The sequence below is a fragment of the Mus caroli genome, unplaced genomic scaffold (genome assembly GCF_978045245.1).
Source record: "Mus caroli unplaced genomic scaffold, Mus_caroli_1 scaffold_8, whole genome shotgun sequence".
NCBI lineage: Eukaryota > Metazoa > Chordata > Mammalia > Rodentia > Muridae > Mus > Mus caroli.
In genome coordinates, this window is record NW_028227263.1 from 22,788,301 (window position 1) to 22,796,195 (window position 7,895).

Consider the following 7,895-nt stretch of genomic DNA (forward strand, 5'->3'; position numbering starts at 1 on the left):
AAATACTTACTTTTAGTTCTTGTTACTGTGTGTGTATTATGGTATGTGTGTGTATAGGTGTGTGTGTGTCACGGAGCGTAGGTGGAGTTCTGAAGACTGTGGGAGTTGGCTCTTTCCTTCTACCATGTGGGTTCTAGGGTTGGAACTGATCATCCATCTTTGTGATAATTTTTTTGCCCTAACTAGATTTCTAGAACATTCTAAGCACTCTAAAAAGCATGCTAGAGAGCCGGGCATGGTGGCACAAGCCTTTAATCCCAGCACTCGGGAGGCAGAGGCAGGCGGATTTCTGAGTTCAAGGCCAGCCTGGTCTACAAAGTGAGCTCCAGGACAGCCAGGGCTACACAGAGAGACCCTGTCTCGAAAAACCAAAAAAAAAAAAAAAAAAAAAAAAAAAAAAAAAGCATGCTAGATGCTACTGAACAGAACGTTAAACTATGCCGTAACTTTACACATTCCTGTCTTTTTTTTCTTTTTTTCTAAGTCTGAAAATGGCAAGAACTCTCAGCTTTAGTCAGAGGTTGGTTTCAGTGGTGCTGAAATCAAAATAATAAAGGCCTGATACAGCGGTCATGTTTGTCAGGGGACTCACTCGTTTGTTTGCTTTAAGGTGCAAACCATCTGTGAGTGTCAGGTAAGCATTTTGCTCTGGAGCGGCCTGGCAGTCCTGCAGAGGGTTGTCATGGAAAATAGCACTTGCCTCTTTGATGTCTCAGGCTACGCTTGGCTTTGGAGTGGCTCCTTCTTGCTAATCTAGTACAATGGACTCAGCCAGTGTGTGAACTGTGTACACACTCCTGGATCCAAGAACTGACTCAGTGCAAGGAACAATGTAAGACACATGTGTTCAAGTTTCTGTGTATGTGTGTCCATGTTTATGGGTCCCCATGTAGGTGTTCATGTGCCTGCTTGTGGAGACCAGTGGAGAAAACCAGATCTGTGAGCGTGGGGACCCACTTTCCCCACCTCCTCCAGTGCTAGGATTTATTTCTTTCTTTTTCATTCTTGCTTGCTTGTTTGCTTTCTTTCTCTCTTTCCCTTCCTTCCTTCCTTCCTTCCTTCCTTCCTTCCTTCCTTCCTTGCTTGCTTGCTTTCTTGCTTTCTTTCCTTCCTTCCTCCCTCCCTCCCTTCCTCCCTCCCTCCCTTTCTCTCTCTCTCTCTCTCTCTCTCTCTCTCTCTCTCTCTCTCTCTCTCTCTCTCTTATTTAGGTTTTTATATAATGTATGAGTGTCTGCATGCAGGTCAATGTATCAGGTATATGTCTGATACCCATGGAAGCCAGAACCAGAGGGTTTCTGATTACCTGATACTGGAGTTACAGATGGTTGTGAGCCACCATATGGGTGCTGGTAACAGAACCCAGAACCTCTGCAAGAGCTACCAGTGCTCTTAACAGCTGAGCCATCTCTCTAGCTCATGTGCAGTTTTTGATTGTTTGTTTGTTTTTTAATGTGAGTTCTGGGAATAAAACTTAGGTTGTAGAAGTGTCTTATTGACTAAGCCATCTCCCTATACTTCATGCTATATCTTTAATTAAAATCAAATGAAGTAAATATAAAACAAAAACAAAAACACCTTTTTGAACTATCTTTGCCAAACATTCCATTCAATTGTTTTATTATCAACAGTCTGGTCCCCGTTGTGTATCGGGTGTCTTAACGCGCTCTAGAGTGAGGAAAACACGTTTCAGTCCTTTGGAAGCTCTGTGTCCAATATGTAAAGAGAAGCAGCTCACAGGACTGCTCCTGCAGCAGAAATGGGTGTTGGTTACGGTAAAGAGGCTTAGAAACAGAATGGCACTTTCCTGGACAATATCTATTCCAAAGATATTCTTACTTATTTATTTGTGTATCCCTGTGTGTCTTCATGTGGGCTTGTATACCATGGCACACGCGTGGTGGTCAGGGAACAACTCATGGGAATTGGTTCTCTCCTTCCTTCTTGCGGGTTCCAAGGACTGAACTCAGGTTGTCGGCCTTGGCAGCAAGCACCTTTACTCGCTGTGCCATTTCGTCAGCCCAATATCTATTTCTCCTTTCTCTCCTTCAGTGCTTCAGATATCTGTGAGTGTTAACTATACTGGTCGTGTGTGTGTGTGTGTGTGTGTGTGTGTGTGTGTGTGTGTGTGTTTGTTATTCTGCACAGTGAAACAATACTCTGTCTACAATGCTTTGTGTTCCTGTGCTCTTCCCTCCACAGCTAAGGCTACTGCTCTGTTTCTTTACTGCTCTGTTGTTTCTTTTACTTTGTATCCCAGTTATTTTAGGCATCCTTTGTCTTCTCTGTGCACCTCTGGTTTGCTTTGCATTAGGCAGGCCCGGAAGCACGACACAGCAAGCTTTGAAAGGATCGAGTCTGCCAGGCTTTGTCTGTGCTGTTCCACTGGGTGGCATTTCGTCCTTCCTGAGGTCAACAGCCTCTGCCTGTCATTTGCAGCATGAATCATACTGTCCTTGTGCTGACAATGTTCTATTTTTAATAACCTGTCCATTTTTGCCTTACTCTCAGACACACACCCACAGTCCTGACTGAGGATGTTGTGTTTTCAACCCAGCAAACACTTCCGAGAAGCTCTGAGTTCAGGGTGCTTTTCAATGGAGTTCATGATGATTCTCTGGCCTCTTCTAATTTAATTATCGTTCTTGACTAATTTATTTATTCAGTGTCAGGAGGGGTTAGGGTAATTTGGGGTTTGAACTAAGAATTAGATGCATCCATGCATGTCCTATAGGCTTCATTAGCCATTTCCCCGCCTCTAGCCCTAGCCCAGAGAAAGGCTGTGCTGTTTAGACATTGTTACCCAATTACCATTTATCCACACATACATTTAAGCCATGTAAAAAGAGAAGCCTGAAAGAAGAAAAGGAACAGAGGGTCTGAGCCTGCAAGAAGAACTGGGAACAACTGCTGTGCAGGCTGGGAAACGCTGAGCAGGAGGATGGATGCCAACGGTCCTGTGGCTGAAGCCTCTGCAACAGCAGCAGCCTGGGATGTGTTCTCTGGCTGCTAGCCAAGCTCCGGAGGCAAAAAGCTTCGTAAATTAGTTTTGATCACTGCCTGGCATTTCCCATTTTCAGCTTATAGAGAGGCCACCATGTAATTTGTATATCTTCTCCTTGAAGAATTACTTTTGACATTCGCATTAAATATTGTGCCATGTGATAACTTATTTAGCCACCTTATAATGTGTGCTGCAATTAATTCTATTTAATTGGGTTCTTTGTTCATCTTTCTGCTTCTGTCATGACTTCCCCTTCCTTAAGTTCTTTCTTCTTCTTCTAAGTTAGCTTTAATTATGTGAGGACCACTTGAAGGCTCAACTTCTTATCAAACCCAGGTTGATCTGAGTTATCTTTCTCCCTCTAGGGAAGTACAGAGGTAGCCACCCCTGAGTGTGTGTGTGTGTGTGTGTGTGTGTGTGTGCATGTGTGCACATGTGTGTGCATCAAGTGTTTGGGTCATTGTACACACCGTGCATGTGCCCAGTGCAGAGGCCAGAGGTTGACTCCCCAAGTTTGTTTTTTATTGCTGTGGTAAAAAACCATAACCAAAAGCAACTTGAAAAGGAAAGGTTTATTCAGCTTATATATCCCCGTGGCAGTAAGTTATCTGAGGGGAACCCTGCTCCCTTACATCATTCAGGGCTACCCCAGGGGCCTTCCCACATTTCCCCCACATCTTCCCACATCTTGATTACATCAGTAATCAAGGAGATGCTCCACTGAGTTTCCTACAGGCCAGTCTGATAGGAACTTTTTCTCATTTTCTCCCTCTTCTCAGATAACTCTAGCTGTGTCAAGTAGACAAAAACTAGCTAACTAATTAATTAACGAATGAGAATATTGACATCAGATGTCTTCCTGGCTCAACTGCACATCACTCAATTTATTTAGACAGGATCCTCCACTGACCGAGAACTCATCATTTCAGTGTGGCAGCCTGGCCAGCAAATCCTGCCTGTTAAGATGCCAGTCATTCATAGCCACACATGCTTTTTAAGTGGGTGTGGAGGATTGAACTTCTGACCTCACATCAATAGATCCAGGTATCCTGGCTGCGTCCTGTTTATCTACGTGTCTGCTACCTATTAATGATTTATGATTTGCTTGTTAGAAGGCTTATTTTTATTTTATATATGTTTTGCCTACAATATATGTCTGTGTACCTTCTGTATGCAGTGCCCAAGAAGGCCAGAAGAGGGCATCAGTTCCCCTTGAGCTAGAGTTATTGTGGCTGTAAGCCATTATGTGAGTGCTGGGAATGGAAGCCAGGTACTCTGGAAGAATAGCCTGTGCTCTAAACCACCAGGCCATTTCTCCAGATCCCATCTAGCCTTCATCTTAAAAGTACAGTATTAAAAAAATTGTTACATGGTACAGCTTGATTTTCCTCCATCCCCCTAGTAATATAATACACCTTTGATCTAGCTGTGTGTCTATTTTTAAATCTGGCCTAAAGGTCCTCAGAATAGATGCATGGCGGATGTTACTATTGTTTGATTGCTTTGGCATCGTCAGGTGAGGTCAGGGCTATATGAGTGGCTGCTGTCAAGGACATTGCAGGATATCCCTCCCACCAACCTCTCTGGGTACCTACTCAGACAGCGATCCTTTAGGGAAGGACACTGAGCAGAGGACCGGTCCCCGCATTGTTATCTCCGGAGACCAGAGCCTCCCTGGGCACAGAGCGGCCACACATTGCCCTTCAGCACTTCAAATATGAGTGTGGTGAGAAATTTTAGCTTTATTTAATTTTTTAAATCTTAAATGCTGGGATTGAGGGGAGGAACCCTTAGATTTTGTTTGTGGGGATGAAAATCAGTCCAGCCTCTATGGCCATCCCCACAGAGGAGAGTGAACAATGTTGAAAAGGCCAACAGATAGTTTCCTGTAGAATAAAAGAATGTATCAAAGATAAATTAATTAAAGAGGTGAAACATCAGTACATTTTTAACTGAACCGTGTCATTAAGATGCTGCTAATGGCCGTTAGTGTTAATTAGCCACAGCTGGACAGAATCTAGAATCACCAGGGAGATGAGCCACTGGTCACCACTGTGGAGGGATCACCTTGATTGCTGATATGGGAAACACATCTTAACTGTGGGTGGGGCCATTGCCGGGGCAAGGGATCCTTTGCTGATGGAAGGGTGACCCTATGCTTTGATCGCTAGTGTGGCTTTCATCACTGTCTTCTAACTGTGGACATACTTGGCCATGACTTCCACCATGACGGACCATGAACTGTGAGCCGAAAGCACTCCTTTCTCCCTTAAATGGCTTTTTTTTCCACCTGAGTTTTGTTTCTTTTTTTGTTTTGTTTTGTTTTGTTTTGTTTTAAAATCACAGCAACAGAAAAGAAACCAAGACACCGCCCCGTTAAAGTTGGATATAGTCACTGTAAATGCCTTCCAAATTTATCAAAAAGCGCTGCCAACTCACAATTGTGGAAGGGATTGTTGTAATCTTTTACATTTGGCATTGAAGAGTTTTCGGCTAGCTATGAGAATTTTGTTCCTGCCATGCCAGATGGCGCTCCAGAAATGCAGACTCATCAGGATCTCCAAACCGGAGGAGAACTGATGTTTCCCTTTATTGCTTCGTTCCACCGTATGAGACAGACCCAAAATATCTGCGCAGCGGGCGTTCAGGAGCAGACTCGAAAGTGTCATGGACAAGTTGCTAAAATGTCTCAGTGTTGTATGTACAGTGCTGTGAGTCACCACCAGTGTGTGGAACCTGTGAAAGACTCAAGGCTGTGAACACGGGGAGGCTGGGACTATGCCAACGTTTGTTGCCTAAATTGTGCATGACTTCACAAAGACTCACAGGACCGTCGGTCCCAATTCAAACAAAACTACATGCTTTGCCAGGAACTTGGTAGTCAAAGACAGAAAATGACAGTGATCTCCGTTTTGGTTTTTTTTTTACCATTACATCATCATCACAGTGTATATGAAGATAAACCTGAAGTTCACAGGGAAAGAACAACACACTTTTGCCCTATCTAGGAAGGAATTGGAATTTATATTAAAATCTAACTTTTCATGATGCTAACCTGTAACTGCGATTTTATGCACTTTCAAACTCAGATCCAGGGCTGGAGAGGTGGCTCAGTGTTACTATTGCACTAGTTACTCTTCCTGGCGACCCAGACTCCCAGAACCCACAAGGCAGCTCATGATTGTCTGTTACAGGTCTGGGGATCCCATACCCTCTTTTTTCCTCCACAGACACTGCACAGTCAGACATGAGGACAAAATACCCATATACCTAAAATAGATAAATAAATCTTTTTAAAAATGAAGCTATATACAACATATTTTCAGTGGTAGTCACTAACGCTATGTTAATTTCCTGCAAAAGCTACAAGAAAATTTTGAAGAATGTATTGCTGGTAGTCACACGCTTTGAGTTATTTTTCAGTGTATATAACTGCCTTTGCTCCCCAAACTCACAATTCAGAGACAGTGGCTTGACACAGTTTGGACAAAAACAGTTTTAAAGCCACTGAAACGAACAAGCTTCTGATTCAATGCTAAACAATTGTGACAAAGATTGCTATGGAGGGAATGCATATTAGAGGATAAAAGTTCTGGGCTTTTCGTGGGACTCCTAACAATGGGAGCAGGGGCTGCCTCTGACTCTGTTGCCTGCCTTTGGGACCCTTTCCTCCTCCTGGATTGCCTTGTCTAGACTCAATAGGAGAGGAGGAGCCTGGTCTTACTGCAACTTCATATGCCATGACTGGTTGCTATCCATGGGAGGCCTGACCTTTACTGAAGAGAGAGAGAAGAGTGGATGTGGGTAGAGGGGAGAGTGGAACTGGGAAGAGAAGAGGAAGGGGAAACTATGGTCTGGATGTAAAATAAATGAATCATAAAATATTTTTAAAACAAAAGTAAAAGCTCACTGGGTATTTAAATCACCAATGGGAAGATGTGACCATTCGTCTAGAACAACGTGGGTGTGTGATACTTCTTCAACTGAGAATATAAGTGTAGATAATTCTACATCTACAGCAGGAGCAGAACACACCTATGTTAGATAATACATAATACATCGAATGGAAATCAAGCATCAGAGTTGAACTGAGCTTTAAGAGCTAAAAATAAAAAATAAAAACAAAACAAAACAAAATAAAACAATAACCCCTGGGTTTCAAGGACTTAAAAAGAACATACCACTGTATAATGTTTATATTGGTCACATGTTGACATGGTATTTTAGAAGTACTGGATTCAATACAATGTTAAATTAAGGGCTGGAGCACTGACTGCTCTTCCAAAGGTCCTGAGACCTTCAAATCCCAGTAACCACATGGTGGCTCGCAACCATCTGTAATGAGATCTGACACCCACTTCTGTCTTCCTCTTCCGAAGACAGCTACAGTGTACTTACATATAATAACAAATAAATCTTTGGGCCAGAGTGAGCAGAGGTCCTGAGTTCAATTCCCAGCAACCACATGATGGCTCACAACCATCTGTACAGCTACAGTGTACTCATATACATAAAATAAATAAAGAAATATTTTTTAAAAAATGTTCAATTAGTTTCATGTGTTTCTATCTTTAAATGAAGACACAGCTACCAAAACACTTGAAAATTCCATGTGCAGGGCTGAGGATGTGACTCTGTGGTACAACAGTTATCTAGCATGCTGAAGGTGCTGGGCTTGCCCCCTATCACTGCTAAACACATACATACACACATACGACAGACAGACATAAAATGGCTTGTGTTTTTTATTTTATTCTACTGTGTAAAGCTAGAATCACTTCCCTTGTTTTGGACACCTTGTCTCCTGGGAGAAGGTCTGACTTCTGACCCTAAACTGAAGGATCTGTCTAGATTCACGCATCTGGCCACGGACCTGGGCCACTGGATACTGACT

The 7,895-nt window shown here is 43.0% G+C and overlaps 1 long non-coding RNA gene across 1 annotated transcript in view; it reads left to right on the forward strand.

The window, feature by feature from the left end:
• The window catches only part of LOC110297210 (uncharacterized), a 30,527-nt gene extending 27,364 nt beyond the window's left edge, over nucleotides 1-3,163 (forward strand). The window contains exon 3 of the long non-coding RNA XR_015048062.1: nucleotides 2,833-3,163. This is a non-coding gene — a long non-coding RNA (uncharacterized LOC110297210). The remainder of the gene's footprint in view (nucleotides 1-2,832) is intronic.
• The last annotated feature ends 4,732 nt before the right edge of the window (nucleotides 3,164-7,895 follow it).